This window comes from Moschus berezovskii, chromosome 10, assembly GCF_049115385.1.
Source record: "Moschus berezovskii isolate FMDL1 chromosome 10, NW_MosBer_1.0, whole genome shotgun sequence".
In the NCBI taxonomy this organism is placed as follows: Eukaryota; Metazoa; Chordata; class Mammalia; order Artiodactyla; family Moschidae; genus Moschus; species Moschus berezovskii.
In genome coordinates, this window is record NC_142469.1 from 58748067 (window position 1) to 58768490 (window position 20424).

Sequence of the window (20424 nt, forward strand, 5' to 3'; positions counted from 1 at the left end):
CCCTGGCCAGGGAACTAAGATCCAATAAGCCAGGTGGTACAACCAACAATAAATAAAATTTTTAAAAATGAAAAACACTAATTTGTACACCTATAACAAGTTCGACTTAACAGGTAATAAAGAGAATATTCTATTGTGGACCACTGATGATGAAATACACTATTTAGAAAACTGTAAATCTATGTAGTGAAGAATTAACCTTATCCAAAGGACCTCTCCAGGCCTAAGACTATCCTGCCTGAAAGGAACATCTCTGTTCTCTGGGACTATGGCCAATGACAGTACAACAACATAATTTATGACGGGAGCTTTGGTTCACACTGTATCAGCTGTAACCTCCAGAGAAGCAAGAGACCAAATGTAGTAGTCTGACCTCCAGGAGAGGCTAGAGATGAAAGGTCAGCCACATAGGATGACTGTGAGTAAACACCAATAAAAACTCTGGACACCAACAACTTGAGAGAGCTTCCCTGGCTGGCAGTCCCCTGTGCATACTGTCACAGAGCCTGGTCAAGAGTGGGTAAGGGTAGGACTCCACAGGTGGAGGAGGGCCAGACGCGCCATGCTGGGGCCCTTTCGGGACTCTGCCCTTTGTGTCTCTTCCCTTGGCTGGTTCTGATATATTCAGTTCAGTTGCTTAGTTGTGTCCGACTTTTTGCGACCCCATGAAATGCAGCACGTCAGGCCTCCATGTCCATCACCAACTCCTGGAGTTTACCCAAACTCATGTCCATTGAGTTGGTGATGCCACGCAACCATCTCATCCTCTGTCGTCCCCTTCTCCTCCCACTTTAATCTTTCCCAGCATCGGGGTCTTTTCAAATAGTCAGTCCTTCGCATCAGGTAGCCAAAGTATTGGAGTTTCAGCTTCAGCATCAGTCCTTCCAATAAATATTCAGGACTGATTTTCTTTAGGATGGACTGGCTGGATCTGCTTGCAGTCCAAGGGACTCTCAAAAGTCCTCTCCAACACCATAGTTCAAAAGCATCAATTCTTCGGCGCTCAACTTTCTTTATGGTCCAACTCTCATATCCATACATGACTACTGGAAAAACCATAGCCTTGACTAGATGGACCTTTGTTGGCAAAGTAATATCTCTGCTTTGTAATATGCTGTCTAGGTTGGTCATAACTTTTTGTCCAAGAAGTAAGCGTCTTTTAATTTCATGGTTGCAGTCACCATCTGCAGTGATTTTGGAGGCCCCCAAAATAAAGTCAACCACTGTTTCCCCATCAATAGATGAAGTGATGGGGCCAGATGCCATGATCTGTTTTCTGAATGTTGAGTTTTAAGCCAACTTTTTCACTCTCCTCTTTCACTTTAAGAGGCTGTTTAGTTTTTCTTCGCTTTCTGCCATAGGGGTGGTTTCATTTGCATATCTGAGGTTACTGATATTTCTCCCGGCAATCTTGATTACAGCTTGTGCTTCTTCCAGCCCAGCATTTCTCATAATATACTCTGCATATAAGTTAAAAAAGCAGGGTGACAATGTACAGCCTTGACGTACTCCTTTCCTGATGTGAAACCAGTCTGTTGTTCCATGTCCAGTTTTAACTGTTGCTTCCTGACCTGCATACAGGTTTCTCAGGAGGCAGGTCAGGTGGTCTGGTATTCCCACCTCTTTCAGAATTTTCAACAGTTTGTGGTGATCCACACAGTCAAAGGCTAAGGCATAGTCAATAAAGCAGAAGTAGATGTTTTTCTGGAACTCTCTTGCTTTTTCAATAATCCAACGGATGTTGGCAATTTAATCTCTGGTTCCTCTACTTTTTCTAAATCCAGCTTGAACATCTGCAAGTTCACAGTTCACATACTAGTGAAGCCTGGCTTGGAGAATTTTGAGCATTACTTTACGAGCATGTGAGATAAATGTAATTGTGTGGTAGTTTGAGCATTCTTTGGCATTGCCTTTCTGTGGGATTGGAATGAAAACTGACCTTTTTTAGTCCTGTGGCTGCTGCTGAGTTTTCCAAATTTGCTAGCATATTGAGTGCAGCACTTTTACAACATCATCTTTTATGATTTGAAATAGCTCAACTAGAATTTCATCACCTCCATTAGCTTTGTTCGTAGTGATGCTTCCTAAGGCCCACTTGACTACGCATTCTAGGATGTCTGGCTCTAGCTGAGTGATCACACTATCGTGGTTATCTGGGTCATGAAGATCTTCTTTGTACAGTTCTTCTGTGTATTCTTGCCACCTCTTCTTAATATCTTCTGCTTCTGTTAGGTCCATACCGTTTCTGTCCTTTATCGAGCCCATCTTTGCATGAAGTGTTCCCTTGGTAGCTCTAATTTTCTTGAAGAGATCTCTAGTCTTTCCCATTCTGTTGTTTTCCTCTATTTCTTTGCACTGATCACTGAGGAAGGCTTTCTTATCTCTCCTTGCTGTTCTTTGGAACTCTGCATTCAAACGGGTATATCTTTCGTTTTCTCCTTTGCTTTTCTCTTCTCTTCTTTTCACAGCTATTTGTAACACTTTCTCAGACATATCTGTGAGTATACAAGCTTTCAGTGAGTTGCATGAGTCCTTCAAGCAAATTACTGAACATGACAGTACTATTTAAGCTCATACTAAAATATTTTTAATTTTAAAAAGTGATTTTGTTTTGCCAATGGATTAATATTCATATTATAGCAATATTTTATTCTGACAAATTCATTTTTGATCTTCACAATTCTTTATGTTTTAAATTAATATGTATGGGATGAGTGGATTTAATTCATAGTCCATTATTCTTTCTAGGGGGTGGTAAAGAATCTGTCTGCCAATGCAGGAGAGGTGGGTTTGATCCCTGGGTTGTGAAGAACCCCTGGAGAAGGAAATGGCAACCCACTACAGTATTCTTGCTTGGAAATCCCATGGACAGAAGAACTTGGCAGGCTACAGTCCATGGGATTGCAAAAGAGTCAGACATAACTTAGTGACTAAACAACAACATTTTTTCTTGAGGTCCTCATTTCTATTTCACACAGTAGAGTTTTAAGTTTCATAATGAATAAGATTCTCTTTGATAACTTATAGTTAACATTATAACTTGTTAGAAATACAAAATTACTGTTCTCTTACCATCTGAGAAATTTTGTAAAGAATATTTTAAATCTTACAATGTGAGAAAATAAAAAATAACATGCAAAGTGTCCTAAAGACATTGGGAGTATGTAACATGTAGCATACACAATTGCATTTGTAAGATTAAACAGCAAACATTCAGAATATATTTAACTTTCAAAAATTTACTTTATCATGAATAAATGAAATCTAATATTCATTTAGAAACTGTCAAAGGTGAATGGTCAATATGGCAAATTTGACAATTTGGTGAGTTAGTGAGTTGATTTGACTTCCCATGATGCCACTGGCAATAAAGGTACTATGCATAGGTTAAGAACACTAGAGGCGAAATTACATAATACTTGATAGGTGAAGAACAGTGATAAACAGCAAACTTGTAACCAAGAATTAAGAGTTTGAACAATCACAGGTGACTTGAACAAACATACCCTCTCTATGATTCAGTTTTATTATCTGAAAAATGGGGCTAAAAATTGTACCCATTCATAAACTTGAAGATTATAAAATAGTACACTGGAAAAGACTCTGATGCTGGGAGGGATTGGGGGCAGGAGGAGAAGGGGACGACAGAGGATGAGATGGCTGGATGGCATCACCGACTCGATGGAGGTGAGTTTGAGTGAACTCCGGGAGTTGGTGATGGACAGGGAGGCCTGGCGTGCTGTGATTCATGGGGTCGAAAGTGTCAGACACGACTGAGCCACTGAACTGAACTGAACATATAAAGTATTCAGTAGAGTACCTGATTATGGCAAGTTCTTAGTGAAATTATTTATACTTTATGATAACAATGAAATAGAACGAAGCTTCTCCTATGTATTCTCTGGTTAAAAGGATTGACATATCAGAAGTATCAATTCTGAGAATTTTTTATTTTGCTTTGTTTTATTTTTTAAATCAAGTATGGCTATAGATAAAAATGCTCATAGGAAAGACATAATGTTAAGTGGATGCTGCTTAGGCATTTGTAGATCTAAAATTTAAAAAGCATAGGTTACAATACAAAACTTTCAATCTGTGTAATTCTAAATTTGTTTCTAGACTTCTTATAGCTTCTTTTAAAAGAAACTGAAAGAAATTTCAGCTGTTTTAAGTGTCCTTTTTTTATTTTACATTAGATGAGTGTTTCAGTTTTTAATATTCCCCACATTAACTTGATTTTTTTCAGGTTTCCAAGTTGTAATTGCACCTGATATGGTAACCAGCTGCTCTCCATCAACCCATATACAGAGCAGGACAGAAATGGCTCAAACTGCAAAAAAAATTATCTGGGTTAATGAAACGGAAAATATTCCTTTTTAGAGTAAGGTTTAAATAACAAAACAAACTGCCAAGGGAGTTTTTGGAATCTGTTTTCATAAGGATCGTTCAAAAGCAACCAACACAATATTGCTTAGAACAGGTTTCCATCCTCAACCGGAGATTTGTGAGCTATGATCCTGAAACCTGGCTTGGCAGAGTTGGGAAAAGAATATAAACCCTAAAAAATGTTACATGTTTGTATAAGCAACAAAGCAACACCAAATTGGTCACTGTGGTGATTATATTATAGAGTATAACTATAGAGGGAAGGAAGGAACTACTATTTCACTCCATTTACATATAACATTATTTGGATCATTATCACGAACATGCGTTACCTGTGTATTTCTAACAACTGTCTTTTGAAAACTGTCATATTTTTAAGGTTATAGGTTGTGCAGGAAGACACATCTGATTCATATCCTGGTTCTATAACCTACTTGGTCATGCAGGCTATTTACCTTGAACACATGGCCTTTGGATAATTTATTAACCTCTCTGAACCTCAGGCTGTTATCTGTACATGGGGACAGTAACAACCTCACAGGGTTGACTTGATGTTTAGATACAATTATGCTTAATGTCAAGCATAACCCCTGGCACAGAGTAGATGCTCAATAAACAGAAACTCATTTCTAATCCAGAGCTAAGAAACAGCCTCCTACACTCGCCCTCTGCCCAAATCCATTCCTCTCAAAGACTTTGCTAATGACAATTCCATTCAAAATTCCTATGTCTGGCCACAGGACTTCACATTCACCACATACTCCTACACCCTACTTTAAGACTGACTCCATCATACAAAACATCACCTCCATTTCTAAGAACACCTAACTTCTGATAGCAAATCATTTGGTCTTAGAAACTTAATGTTACAAACAACACATCATTTTTAAAAATCAGCAAAGCTCATTAATTAAGAGGTAAAAAAGGGTCCTTCCCTGGTGGTCCAGCAGTTAACAATTTGCCTGCCAATGCACGGGACATGGGTTTGATCCCTGGTCCAGGAAGATTCCACATGCTGTGGGGCAGCTAGGCCTGTGTGCCACACTACTGAGCCTGCTCACCTAGAGCTCGTGGTCAGGAACAAAGGTTGCCACTGCAATGAGAAGCTCACATGCCTCAATGAAGAGTAGCCCCTACTTGGCGCAACTAGAGAAAGCCTGCACATAGTAACAAAGACCCAGTGCAGCCAAAAATAAATAAATCAATTTTTTAAAAAGGGAACTAAGAAATCAGTGTCGTGAGTTTAATAAATTTACGAGGCACCTCAATTAGGAAGTGCCTCATCGGGTAACACCAAATAAGGAAGAACCCAGCCATCTCACACAGTGAAATGCCAGCTGCCTAGGCTACCTAAGCTTGTTAAACAATGTCTGGAGACCTGCTGGAGCCCAAGGTGAAGAACAGAGTCTCCTTCAGTAACAGAAGAGGTGATGAGACCACGGGTGTTATTTTGTAGCATCAAACTTACTGAAAAGTTAAACCGTAATGTGCATAAAAGTGAGCACCATATTTGCCTTCTCCACCCTGGAGCCCCTTGACCCGAGCATTGCTCGCGTGTAATAAGTACAGGGCAATGAGTGACGGACTGAATGAATGAATACCCTGACAGACTCTTTAAAAATTCAACAGTAGATAATGACCAGCTCTTCTACATCATCATTTGACATATGAAAGAATTTCTGGATATAAGGCATTTTAGACCCTGGGATAAAAAAGTACCGAAAGTTAGAGTATCTACCAAATTAGTTCAAAGCTAGACATGTAGAAAAAAAGTACGAACATATGGCAATGTCCTCTATCAAGCCACAACATTCTGCCAAAGCATGGGAGGCTTCTGCTTAGAAACAAGAAAACACTGCACAGACTCCTTGGTTCACACTGTTTTGTCTTTGGGAGAGCCTTGGCCAGGCTGAGATTTACAGTCATCACAGCTTCCTCTTGGCTGATAATGTGCTGCAACCACCACAAATCTTTCTAATGGAAAACCCTGTTTGTGAGAATGCAATCCACTTGAAGTGCCTACCACAGATAGAGTTGTGGATTTATAGTGTGTCATTCCTTCTGTAATTCTCACGGAAATGACACGAATTGAGTCCTAAAATCATAGTACATGAATTAAGTTTCCGTGGGTCACATTAGTTGTCATGCAGTCACAAGATGAGCTACAACCAATTTTAGGTTGGGACTTGGGACATCATGCCACAAAACTGACCGATGGCAATTCTACTACATCCTTAAAGATAAGTAGAATGACAGATGATAGACTTCGTTAGGCACTTAGTTGGTGAAATATGATCTCTTTACCTGGTAAGCTACATGTAGCTTTGGAGTTGCACTGGATAGGAGCAAAATATATCGTGAATTCTCATTTTATCAGGAACATGAATAATTTTACAGATGAAATAACTAGATTGTTTGGGGGGCACAGTCAACTCTTATCTTTTGTGAGAGATAAACAAAAGTAAATGTGTCTAAGGGAGGTATAGAAAAGAGCAATTTGCAAAGACTGTGACAGACCCAGCCTGATCCCTAAAGCCTTTTATATATTATGTAATTAGTGATGTTTACAATGGCCATGAGGCATTACAGAGATAGGAACTAACCTCTGAATCAACAAAGATTACATTTTGCTCAATTTAGTGTTAGTGGTGATTATCCTTTATTGCATTCTGGTTATACCTCACATATAAAACAGGTAGTAAATCTCAGTTGATGAGACTGTTCAATTAACCACAATAGCCCATTTCCTTGATTTTAAGGATAGAAGGGTCTTGACCATAGTTTCAAACTGGACTATTTACCTTCTTTATCTCACAAATGCAAAAGCAATCCAAGCCATTTGAGGAGCTTAATGGCCTAAAAGAGTGGGGATATCTGGTTGGAGTGTTTTTTCCTCCCTGTACATTTATGGCTTTTAAAAATTCTCCCTCAAACAATACAGTAATACTCTCAGAGAATAAAATGTCAGAACAAATGAAAACAGTAAAATAATATTACTATAAATATAATCAAACAGAAAAAAGGTGAATTTATTTCTGAAATACCAGTTTTCCCTCACCTTAACCATGTAAAGGAAAAATCCACCTTACATGCTAAAAATTATGAAACATATTGATTTCCCAACATCTTCAAATATGTAGCTTGTTTACTCCAAGAATCTAACTGTGTTTCACAGCTTTGCTCTTGGCACGTTACTTCTTAAACTAACTACATGGTGATAATGAGCCCTTCAAAACCAGCATGATTATGGTTTATCCTACTTCTCCTTAGAACTCTCCTCCTTCTAGATGTGGCCATATTTCAACTACTTGGGTCTGCTGAGAGAAAATGGAATGGAAAAAGGACACAAATCAAGTTGTTCTTTTCTTAGCTAAAGAGACAGTACACATGAAAACCAGAAACTGTTTGCCCATCACAAAGTCAGGTTATATTTATCTTTGTCACCATTTAGATACTCTGGAAAATGACACCCACACATCTGGTTTTAGCCTTGCGTCACCCTTTCAGATCCCTCATTCCTCTGATGCCTCTGAGGTTATACTCTTTGTTGCTTAGTTGTGAAGTCATGTCTGACTCTGGGGACCCCATGGACTACAGCTCACCAGGTTTCCTCTGTCTGTGGGATTTTCCAGGCAAGAATGCTGGAGTAGGTTGCCATTTCCTCCTCCAGGGGATCTTCCTGACCCAGGGATTGAACCCACGTCTCCTGCATTGGCAGGCAGATTCTTAACCGCTGAGCCACCAGGGAAGCCCTCTGGTACCTTCTAGTCTATGGTTGTATCCCATGGGTATGGGATTTCAACACTTCACTATCCACCATATAAAGAAATTCATTCTTTTTAAATGTCTTTCAGATACTTAGGGATGGCACTTTTACTCTTCCTTATTGAATAATCTTGATAAGCTATTATTGTATGAATCTTTCCTACACAGAGACCTTTTTGGTCTGTCTTCACACGGCAGACATTGGCACAATCCTGTCTTTCAAAATTTACTATGGACACAAGGATAAGACCAAACCTGGATTACATTTTGACAGCTGTCCTAAAAGGCAGAATTCAGGGTCCACATGAAGGAGTGACCATGCAGATGTGAAAGAGTCTGCATGAATCAGGGGAAGGAGCTATGAAGAACGGGGAAGGAGCTATGAAGAACGGAGAAGGAAATGGCACCCCACTCCAGTACTCTTGTCTGGAAAATCCCATGGACGGAAGAGCCTGGTAGGCTGCAGTTCATGGGGTTGCTAAGCATCGGACACGACTGAGCGACTTCACTTTCACTTTTCACTTTCATGCATTAGAGAAGGAAATGGCAACCCACTCCAGTGTTCTTGCCTGGAGAATCCCAGGGACGGGGGAGCATGGTGGGCTGCCGTCTATGGGGTCACACAGAGTCGGACACAACTGAAGCGACTTAGCAGCAGCAGCAGCTATGAAGAAAGGACATTTTTTAGAGGGCTGTAATATCAGACAAGTCTGAAAGCCTTAAGAGAAAATGAAGAGGTGGAGCTACTGAGGAGGCAGACTGATTCTGTTGATTAAAATATAATAGGTATTAAGTGAGAATTCTGTGAATGACACAAAAGGGGCTCTGATGTGGCTTATCAGAGCTGCACAGTATGTGTCTTAGGTATCATAAGTAAAACTCCAGCTTTTTTTTTTCTGTAAATGGAATTTTAAAATTGGAGGGTACTTTAGAGATCACTGGCCTCTCGCTGCTCAGCATGTGGTCCCTAGGGCAGCAGTACTGGCATCAAAGAGAACTTAATAGAAATGCAGAAATGCAGACTCTCAGGTCCACCCACACCTACTGGCTGGAAAGCTGCACTTTAACATGAGCCCCTAGTAACCCACATGCACTTCAGAGTCTGAAAGACGTAGCTGTGGTCAGTACTCTACCCTTTCAACCCTCCTTGCCTATCTGAATATTTGAAGTGATGAGACACCCAATACTTTCCTTCTCCAGGGGATCTTCCCAATCCAGGGATTGAACCCAGGTCTCCTGCACTGTAGACAGATTCTTTACCAGCTGAGCCACAAGGGAAGCCCAAGAATACTAGAGAGGGAAGCCTATCCCTTCTCCAGCAGATCTTTCCAACCTAGGAATCAAACTGAGGTCTCCTGCATTTCAGGCGGATTCTTTACCAACTGAGCTATCAGGGAAGCCCCAATACTTCACAGGAGAATGCAAAGCATTAGCAATACTTTCAGAATATGGAATCATAGTCACTTTCCTGACAACTTTCTCCCCTTGGTGTCTTAGTAGAAAGTCAATAAATTCACTCTCATTTCTGCTTAATGGCCTTTCCAATATGTGATAACAGCTCTTAAGTCTATTGGAAACAGCACCTACTCCATATTATCTGAGTCATAATAGGTTAGCACTCAAGGTCAATGTTAGAAATCCTGCACTCCAAGCAGGAGACTGGAGTTAAAATTCTAGCAAGCAAGAACTGATCTCCAGATTTAAGGTGAAGGGACGGGAAGTTACTGCTTAGTTAAGGACACACCCACAGTTCTAAGAACAAGACCTTTAAAAGAGTAAATTATCCCATGTTCTTAGGTGACAACAATGGTAGGAGCCTTCAGACAAATCCATCACTTTACTTTCCAATTCCTAATTACTTCAGTTGACTTTCTCTAGTCCATCTCCTCTTTATATTTTCCTGAGGAGGAAATTTGGGTGGCGACCTCAAAGTTACTATTGACACAAATCCCTCAGACTCATTTCTATAGAATTCAAAAGTAGAACCTTTTAAGGATTTTCAATTTGCCATAAAGAATGGCAAGGCAACCCAAGCAAAAAATGGGCAAGAAACATGAACAGACATTTCTCCATAGAAGATATACAGATGGTTAATAGGCACATGAAAAGATGTTCAACACTGCTAATTATTAGAAAAATGCAAATCAAAACAACAGCGAGATATCACCTCACACCTATCAGAATGGCTATTATCAACAAGTCTACAAACAACAAATCTTGGCAAGGACTTAAGAGAAGAGGGAAATCTTGCACACTGCTGATTAGAATTTAAATTGGTGCAAGCACTATGCAAAACATTATGGAGTTTCCTCAAAAACTAAAAACAGGACTACCATATGATCCAGGAATTCTATTCCAGAATATATATATGGAAAAAAATAAAAACACTAATTCAAAAACACATACCTCAATGTTTATAGCAGCACTATGTATAACAGCCAAGACAAGGAAACCACCAAGTATCCATTAACAGACAACTGGACTAAGAAGATGTGGTATATATGTTTGTGGAATGGAATGGAGTATTACTCAGCCATTAAAAATAATGAAATACTGATATTTACAGCAACATGGATGCACCTAGAGAGTATTATGCTTAGTTAAATAAGCTGAACAGACAAACAAAAACATTGTATGGTGTCACTGATATTTGGAATCTAAAATACAAATGACTGTATATGCAAAACAGACTCACAGATATAGAAAACAAACTAGTAGTTACCAAAAGGTAGAGAGAAGGGGAAAGGGACAAACTAGAGGTACAGGATTAACAGATACAAACTTCTCTATATAAAAATTAGACAAGCAATAAGGATATACTGACTAGCACTGGGAATTACAGCTATCAGCATATAATAACCTATAATGGAGTATAATCTGCAAAAACACTGACTCACTATGCTATATACCTGAAACTAATACTGTAAATCAACTATACTTCAACTTAAAAAAAAAATGCCGAAAGAAAACAAAAAAAGAACACCAAGGTAGTTTCCTGCCTGCCCAGACTAATACTGGTATTGACTGGTGAAGCCCTGTTGAGAGCTGTGAGGCGTCATCCAGGCTCAAGTGAGAACAACCAGGATCTAGTTATTACGTCTGTCATATGGATAGAAAGGGAGCAGGAGCAGATGCACCAGCCCTGCACCTTAGAGTATGCATATGTACAGTCACTGAAACACAGTTTCTGTCCTAAAATTCATGACATCATCATATAAAATGTTTTACCTCTTTTCTATACAGAACGTTTTTGAAGAATGTTGAGATAATAGCGTGGGAACACCTCAATTACCACTTTTTAGTTTACTCTTTAAAAACTCAATTTAATGATTGTTCTTAAAAATTTAACCCCAAATTTCAACAGTTCCTCTTTTATTTTCAAAGTCCTCCCTTAATTTCTTTTTCGCCAACATGCTTACATAAAAGAAGACGTGTAAGACTATAAATACAGGCACCCAGTCCAGCTGTGCCATCTCTTTTCAATCTTTCCTTTTATTCACCACTTTGGTTTGACAGCTGTGAATCAGGCAATACACACTGAAGCCACTCTCCCCTTGTTAGGTGTTCACACAGAGGAGGGCAAGAGGCCCAGCAGTTAACACACAGTTTTCTCTAACTCCATTAGTTGCCAGGCAACCACTTCACTGGAACCTTCCTGATGCAAGGCAGAATAAGCCAGTTTAATATAAAGTGTTTGGGTCATCCCTTATGCTCAAGTTCACTCCTTCTGCAAACACATTTGATGCTTTGTTGATGCGGGCTACATGCAAAGTCTCTACATCTTACAAAATGGGAGGAAAATAGTTTAAGAATAATCTGCAAGAGCTCAAATACTTTCAAAAGTAACTAAATGGAGAACTTCTTTTAATCCTATGAAAATATATATGCATAGATATATAATTTTTAAAGTGATATGAATGATTTGATATGAAAATCTCTCTCATCACTTCAGAGTCACATCTCTCTAAATGAGAAGAAAACTGATAATTCAATCCTGGATTCCTATCCAGGCATGCAACCCCAAATCCAATCAACATCAGATAAGCTAATTAAAAGCAACTGATTTGGCAAGTGGCTGGATCATCTCACAGTGTGGACAATTCATTTTGAACCAGTTTTTTTAATAAAAATGATAAACAGAATCAGGGCTTATCTATAGATTCCAATAATTCTTTCACCAACTCATCAGATTCACATGATCAGCTATCTTTTATATCATGTCCCTCTATTATAAAACATCTGTCTCTGCTCAATACTCAATCTCTAAAGGTTTAAAGTCTTCATCAGCTTCATTATACTTCAAACATGTTTTCTTGTTCTTTCCGATAAAGCTAAGGTTGACTGTATTACTGTGATTAAATAAGCATGAGCAAAATTGTGATTTTAAATAAAGCAGTGTGGAAGTCATAAATTTAAAAGCATAAAAAAGATATGGCGGAAAAAGAAAAGAAAAATCTCTCAATACAAACTTAAATACATACAAAGAGCCTAGCACAATGACTGCAGAGAATTAAATGAGGAAAAGTTAGCTGCTATTATTACAAGTATTTATCTAGCTTCATAGTGTTTATATTCAATAGAAATGAATCAGTTTAAATAAAGGAATAAAATGCAGACCAGAGTTCACCATTCTCCACTCACTATAATGAACACAGCGCACTAACAGCACAATAATGAAATTAATGGTTATCTGATCCAAAATGTTAATGATTTCTCTGGCACTCATGTACATAATTTTAAAAGGGGATGTGACAATGATTGTTTAGAAGCTCTCAGCTTTCTATTTAAAGAGGAAATAACAGTTGATCACTACCACTATGAACTGGTACTTCACCTTGAATAGACAAAGGGAATACTGTTTATAATGACTGTGTTCAGTTTCAAAAGGAAATTATGAATCCATTTTAATTTAACATGCAAAACAAAACCCCAACTCCATACACATTTTGGTGCTCACAAGATCCTGCTGCTGCTGCTGCTGCTAAGTCACTTCAGTCGTGTCCGACTCTGTGTGACCCCATAGACGGAAGCCCACCAGGCTCCCCCGTCCCTGGGATTCTCCAGGCAAGAACACTGGAGTGGGCCGCCATTTCCTTCTCCAATGTGTGAAAGTGAAAAGTGAAAGTGAAGTTGCTCAGTTGTGTCCGACCCTTAGCGACCCCACGGACTGCAGCCTACCAGGCTCCTCCATCCATGGGATTTTCTAGGCAAGAATACTGGAGTGGCTTGCCATTGCCTTCTCCGCACAAGATCCTATCTCACAGTATATCTAAAATCAGCCTTCTCTTGGTTACTCAAGCACTGCAGCTTCTATAACAGACAGATGTGTGGCTGTTCATTGTCAGCCAGGCAATTAATGCTTATCGAACATCCAACGGGTGTGAGGCTCCGTAACAGACTGTCTATAAAATGTCAGATTGACTGCTTAATTTGGCTTTGCTGAATGTCAAGGCCATCATTAATGGTGCTATTTTTTCTGGCTAAATTTAAAAGCTAGTTCATGAGGCCTCTTCTTGGTAGATATTAACTAAATGACTAATCAGTGGATAAAAGTTGCAGAACGCCAACATCTACTCACAGATAGCACATGCTTATGACTTAGGTGAGAAATTCAACACATTTTCAACTGCGATTATTTCTGTCAATTTCTATGACTCCTTGGAGAGCTATGTTTGTTTGCAGGGTTTTGTTTTTTTTCTAAGTCACAATCACCCTAAGAAGTGTACTGCAGCATTTTAAGTACCTCTTCTGGACCAGATTCTAGTATTTTTGGAGTCACAAGCTGAAGGGAAGCAACCAAATGCTACTATATTAGGTCCCCAACTAATTAGCCAATGACTCTAAAACTTACGAGTAGCTAGCTTCTAGTTTCAGAGAAGGCAATGGCACCCCACTCCAGCACTCTTGCCTGGAAAATCCCATGGACGGAGGAGCCTGGTGGGCTGCAGTCCGTGGGGTCGCACAGAGTTGGACACAACTGAAGCGACTTAGCAGCAGCAGCAGCAGCTTCTAGTTTTCCCAGGGTCTTAATTCCCTATCGGCTTCAGGTGATGTTGCACATATCCAACCAGGCCAGCTGGATCCGAGAAAACAACAAGATGTCTGCGGGTCACAAGTCTTTGGAAATCAGGACTTAAGTTCCCTTTCTAGTAGTACATATCCATTAAGAATCTAAGAAGTTCTATATTGGGGAGCTAGTATAATCATCACTCTCCTAGGTTTTAACTCAATCTCAGTATCAGTAAGGCCATATTCTCAAGTGTGAGAAAACAAATTCAGTGTCCTAGTGTCCCCGAGCCATCCTTCTGCTCCCCTACCTTCACGCTAGTTAGTATACACAGAGATCTGGACAGATAAAAACAAAAATATTATTTAGTATTAATGAAGATCGCTTTTACTTGTGAAAGCTGAAACAGGTATCACTGCTGCTGCTGTGCTAAGTCGCTTTAGTCGTGTCCGACCCTGTGCAACCCCATAGACGGCAGCCCACCAGGCTCCTCTGTCCCTGGGATTCTCCCGGCAAGAACACGAGTGGGTTGCCATTTCCTTCTCTAATGCATGAAAGTGAAAAGTGAAAGTGAAGTTGCTCAGTCGTGTCCGACTCTTAGCGACCCCACGGACTGCAGCCCACCAGGCTCCTCCGTCCATGGGGTTTTCCAGGCAAGAGTACTGGAGTGGGTTGCCATTTCCTTCTCCAACAGGTATCACTGGTCAGTTTTATATTCACAACTGTATATATGGACACAGGCATTCTTGTCACTGGTGAATAAATACAGTTCAAATTCCATAGGAAAAAGATTTAGCTGACTGTACGCATGACTCCAAAAGTTTACAAAAACTAAATGGTGACTTTTGTCTTTACTATTTTCTAGTTATATACTTAATACATAAATATAGTCTTCTTTAAAAACAAGGTTGCTGCTGCTACTGCTGCTAAATCGCTTCAGTCGTGTCTGACTCTGTGCGACCCCATAGACGGCAGCCCACCAGGCTCCCCCGTCCCTGGGATTCTCCAGGCAAGAATACTGGAGTGGGTTGCCATTTCCTTCTCCAATGCGTGAAAGTGAAGTCATTCAGGCGTGTTGGACTCTTCGTGATCCCATGGACCGTAGCCTACCAGGCTCCTCCGTCCATGGGATTCTCCAGGCAAGAGTACTGGAGTGGGGTGCCATTGCCTTCTCCACTAATTTTACCATAGATAAAATTAAAGTCTTACTTTCTGAGAAAGTAGTATTTATGCAAAGATCTGAAGGGAACAATGGAGAAAGTCATGTAGCTATCAAAGAGAAGAGTAATGCACACAGAGGAAATAGCTGTGCAAAGGCCCTGAGGTGAGTATATGCCAGGCATGTCTGAGAAACAACAAAGAGGTCAATGTGATGGGGATGGAAGGGCAAGAGTCATGGGAAAGAGGCCTGATGATGTAGAATCAGGTAAACTAAAAGACACTGGCTTTTACTCTGAATGAAAGTAGAAATCAGCAGAGAATGTTGAGCAGAAGCAATAAAATCTGACTTGCTTTCAAAAAGATCACTGCAGCTGAAGTACTGAAATAGACTCCAAGGGCTCAAGGATGAAAGTAGAAAGATAAAATAAGAGAACGCTGAAAAACTCCAGGAAAAACGATCCCAGCTTGCACCAGGGTGGTAGCAGTAGGAATGGCTGGGGTCTCAATATATTTTGGAAGTAGAGCCATGGAGCTTACTGGTAGTTTGGAAGCACAAGAAAGGACTCCCAAATGACCCAGCAGTTTGGGGCCTGCACTATTTATAGAGTTACTGTTAACCAAAATGGAAAACACTATGCAATAAGCAGCTAAGTGGGAGGAAACGGGGAGCTTGATTTAGACATATTTGTGATGCCTCTTCAACATCCAAGCAGAGATACTAAGCAAGAAGTTGTATATAGGGAAGGTTCCATTCTGGAGATATAAATTTGGGAGTCATCATCTGTGATAGTAAAGCTTATTTTCAACTTGATTGGGTCACAGGAAGCCCAGAAATTTGGCCAAACATTAGTCTGTGTGTTTCTGCATGAGATTAACGTGTGAATTGACAGTCTGAGTAAAGCAGACACCCTCCCTAATGCAGGTGGGCCTCATATAATCAGGTGAATGATTGAATAGAACAAAAGGCAGAATAAAAGAGGATTCTCTTTGCCTGGCTGCCTTTACACTGAGATGTTGGCTTTTCTTTTTTTTGGCCACACCACACAGTTTGTGGGATCTTAGTTCTCTGACCAGGAATTGAACCCAGACCAATGGCAGTAAAAGCCCTAAGTCTTAACAACTGAACACCATGGAACTCCCATGGCTTTTTCTTGCTTTTGGACACAAAACTAAAACACTGGCTCTTCCTGGGTTTCAGACTACAGCTTTCACATTGAGACTACATCATTGGCTCACCTGGGTCTCCAGCTTGCTGGCTGGGTAGATCTTGGGACTTGTATTTGTATGAGTCAATCCCTTATTAAAAAAAAAAATCTCTATATATAAAATCTTATTGGCTCTAGTTCTATAAAGAACCCTGAATAATATATCATTTTATATTACATATATATGTATAATGGGGCTTCCTTGGTGGTTTAAACAGTAAAGAGTCTCCCTGCAATGCATGAGACCAGGGATTGATCCCTGGGTTGGGAAGATCCCCTGGAGAAGGGAATGGCAACCCACTCCGGTATTCTTTCCTGGAGAATTCCATGGACAGAGGAGCTTGATGGGCTACAGTCCATGGGGTCACGAAGAGTTGAACACGACTGAGCAACTAACACACACACGTATGTATAATACACACACACACACACACATATATATATATATACACACACATGAGACAGTATGAGATTATCATGAAAGCTGCTATAGACAGAGAAAAGTGTAAGGACCAAGTCTGGGTCACTTCATTTTAAGAAGTTGGGGAGAAGAGACAAACCAGCAAAGAATATTGAGAAACATCAGTCAATAAGTGGGTTAAAAAACCAAAACCCAAAAGCCAAGTGAAGACAGTGCTTCAAGGAACAGGAAGTAACTGAGATGAGGATGAGTTAGAAAAAAGCAGACTGAAAACAGATGTTGGATTTGGCTTTATCGACAATTTCTGTTATGCTTCTAAGTAAGATTAGGTTCTCAATTCTTTTGCTGCCCTTTTTTTTGGTAACAGAATTACATCAGCCTTATAAAATTAGGTGTGTGGCTTTCCATTTTCTTATAGACTTTAGAATAGGTTTATGGGAAACAGCTGTTACATAAAGAGTTAGTGGTTCAGTTCAGTTCAGTTCAGTCGCTCAGTTGTGTCCGACTCTCCGCGACCCCATGAATCACAGCACGCCAGGCCTCCCTGTCCATCACCAACTCCCGGAGTTCACTCAAACTCATGTCTACAGAGTCGGTGATGCCATCCAGCCATCTCATTCTCTGTCGTCCCCTTCTCCTCCTGCCCCCAACCTTTCCCAGCATCAGAGTCTTTTCCAGTGAGTCAACTCGTCGCATGAGGTGGCCAATGTAAAAAATCTGGGCCCACTGCCTTTCTGAGGAGGTATACACCTACTTTGACTACTCCTCCAATTTCTTATCTCTTCCCTTTTCTTTTGATTCAATGTGGTAATTCATATTTTCTTAGAAATTTGCTCACTAACGTTCTGGTGTTTATTGATATAAAGTTTCTATGGTTTCTTTGATAATCATTTTTCCTTTCTTCATCTATGTCACCTTTTTCATTTTATAGAAATTTAAAAAATTTTTTTATATAATGACTCTTCCTTTTCTAAAATTCTTAAGTAAATTTGGCCAAAGCTTATCTAAATAATATTAAAATATAGCTTAAGAATATTGGATATAAATATATATATGCTGTTTCAAGAATACTTGCTTTTATTCATATTCCCTCCCAACTATTTTATTAGGGTTTGTTTTATAATTTCAGCTTTTGGATTTGATAGCACAGTTCATCATTCTAGATCTTTCCTATTTTTTTTTAAATAAATGCCAATGGCTTGGAAAGGGTATTGTGATGTGGCCCCCACCCCCCAGTCACCTTTAATGAAGAATCTGTGGTCCCAGCTGCTGGGAGAACTGTGGGCAGACAGACTTCAGCCCCCAGCCTCTTCAGGGACTGCTCAGCTTCTGAGAGTACCTTGTCCAAGGTCCTGCCCCTTCCTAGGTGGCCCACAGTCAGTGAGTAATCAGTGCAAGAATATAAAGTCCTAGACACCTTGGCCCAAAACTAAAGGGCATTTAGCTCCAGAGTTTCCTGTAGAGTCAGCTGAGACTGTTGTTGGACTGGCATCAAAGGTCAGCTTCTCTTCCTAAACCCTGCTTTCTCCACCTCCCTCTGTTGGTGCTGACTTCAAAGTCTTCTTCCCAGGGAACCCAAACTGCAAAGAAGGCTATAACTGTCCTTCTTCAAATTCATGTTAAGAACAATGCTTTCATTAATATTTGGTTTTAAATATTTTGTTAATTCTGATGTTTTCTTTTGATTAAGGAATTACCTGAGTGCTTTTTAAGAAAAAAATTGCAAGTATATGGGGTGTAAGACCATTAATTTTTCTTACTGATTTCTGCTTTTAATAAGTTTCTTATGACCTACATACAATGTGGTTGGAATGACCTACTTAACTACAATTTTTACAACTACTTCGTATGTGTTGAGAATGTGTGCTATCCAGATCCTCTAGCTACACTTTTATTATTGTGAGTCTATATGATCTGTAAATTTCAGAGAGAAGAGTGTTAAAAATCTCCCACCATGATTGAGAATCTGTTGATTTATCCTTATGATCCTATTTTCCTAATATTCTATATTAAGTGGATATAGGTTCATAACGAATTATAGAAATGATCCCTGAAAGTATGGGCCCTGATTCTGGGGAAGTATGAAGGCAGAAGGAGAAGAGGGCAACAGAGGATGAGATGGTTGGATGGCATCACCATTTCAAAGGACATGAACTTGGGCAATTGCCAGGAGGTGGTAAGGGACAGGAAGGCCTGGGGTGCTGTAGTCTGTGGGGCTTCAAAGAGTCAGACATGACTGAGCAACTGAACAACAACAAGGTTCATAACCGTTACCTTTTTGATGGATTGTTACTTTGGTCAGAATGTTACTTTTTGTCCCTTCTAATTGACTATGCCAAAGGCTTTGACTGTGTGGATCACAACAAACTGTGGAAATTCTTAAAAAATGGGAATACCAGACCACGTGACCTGCCTCCTGAGAAATCTGTATGCAGGTCAGGAAGCAATAGTTAGAACTGGACATGGAACAACAGACTGGTTCCAAATCAGGAAAGGAGCACGTCAAGGCTGTACACTGTCACCTTGCTTATTTAACTTACATGCAGAGTACATCATAAGAAATATTGGACTGGAGGAAGCACAAGCTGGAATCAAGATTCCCAGGAGAAATATCAATAACCTCAGATATGCAGATGACACCATACTTATGGCAGAAAGTGAAGAGGAACTAAAGAGCCTCTCGATGCAAGTGAAAGAGGACAGTGAAAAAGTTGGCTTAAAACTCAAAATTCAGAAAACTAAGATCATGGCATCTGCTCCCATCACTTCATGGGGAAACAATGGAAACAGTGAGAGACTTTATTATTTTGGGCTCCAAAATCACTGCAGATGGTGACTGCAGCCATGAAATTAAAAGACAGTTACTCCTTGGAAGAAAAGGTATGACCAACTTAGCATGCTTAAAATCAGAGACATTACTTTGTCAACAAAGATCCATCTAGTCAAAGCTATGGTCTTTCAAGTAGTCCTGTATGGATGTGAGAGTTGGACCATAAATAAAGCTGAAAGCCGAAGAATTGATGCTTTTGAACTGTGGTGTTGGAGAAGACTCTTGAGAGTCCCTTGGACTGCAAGGAGATCCAACCAGTCTATCCTAAAGGAAATCAGTCCTGAATATTCATTGGAAGGACTGATGCTGAAGCTGAAGCTCCAATACTTTGGCCACCTGATGCAAAGAACTGACTCATTGGAAAAGACCCTGATGCTGAGAAAGACTGAAGGCAGGAGGAGCAGGGAAAGGCAGAGGATGAGATGATTGGAAGGCATCTCGGACTCAATGGACATGAGTTTGAGTAGGCTCCGGGAGTTGGTGATGGACAGGGAGGCCTGGCATGCTGCAGTCCAAGGAGTCTCAAAGAGTCAGACAAAACTGAGCAACTGAACCGAACTGAATTCTGTTCTTGAATTCTAGTCTGGGCCATATTAACATTGTCATACATACTCTGTTAGTGTCTAATGTATTTTTCTGAGGTATGCTT

The 20424-nt window shown here is 40.0% G+C and overlaps 1 protein-coding gene across 1 annotated transcript in view; it reads right to left on the reverse strand.

Annotated features, from left to right (window-relative positions):
- KLHL32 (kelch like family member 32) overlaps positions 1 to 20424 on the reverse strand; it is a 217725-nt gene that overhangs the window by 123529 nt on the left and 73772 nt on the right. The gene's annotated exons all lie outside the window — the stretch shown is intronic.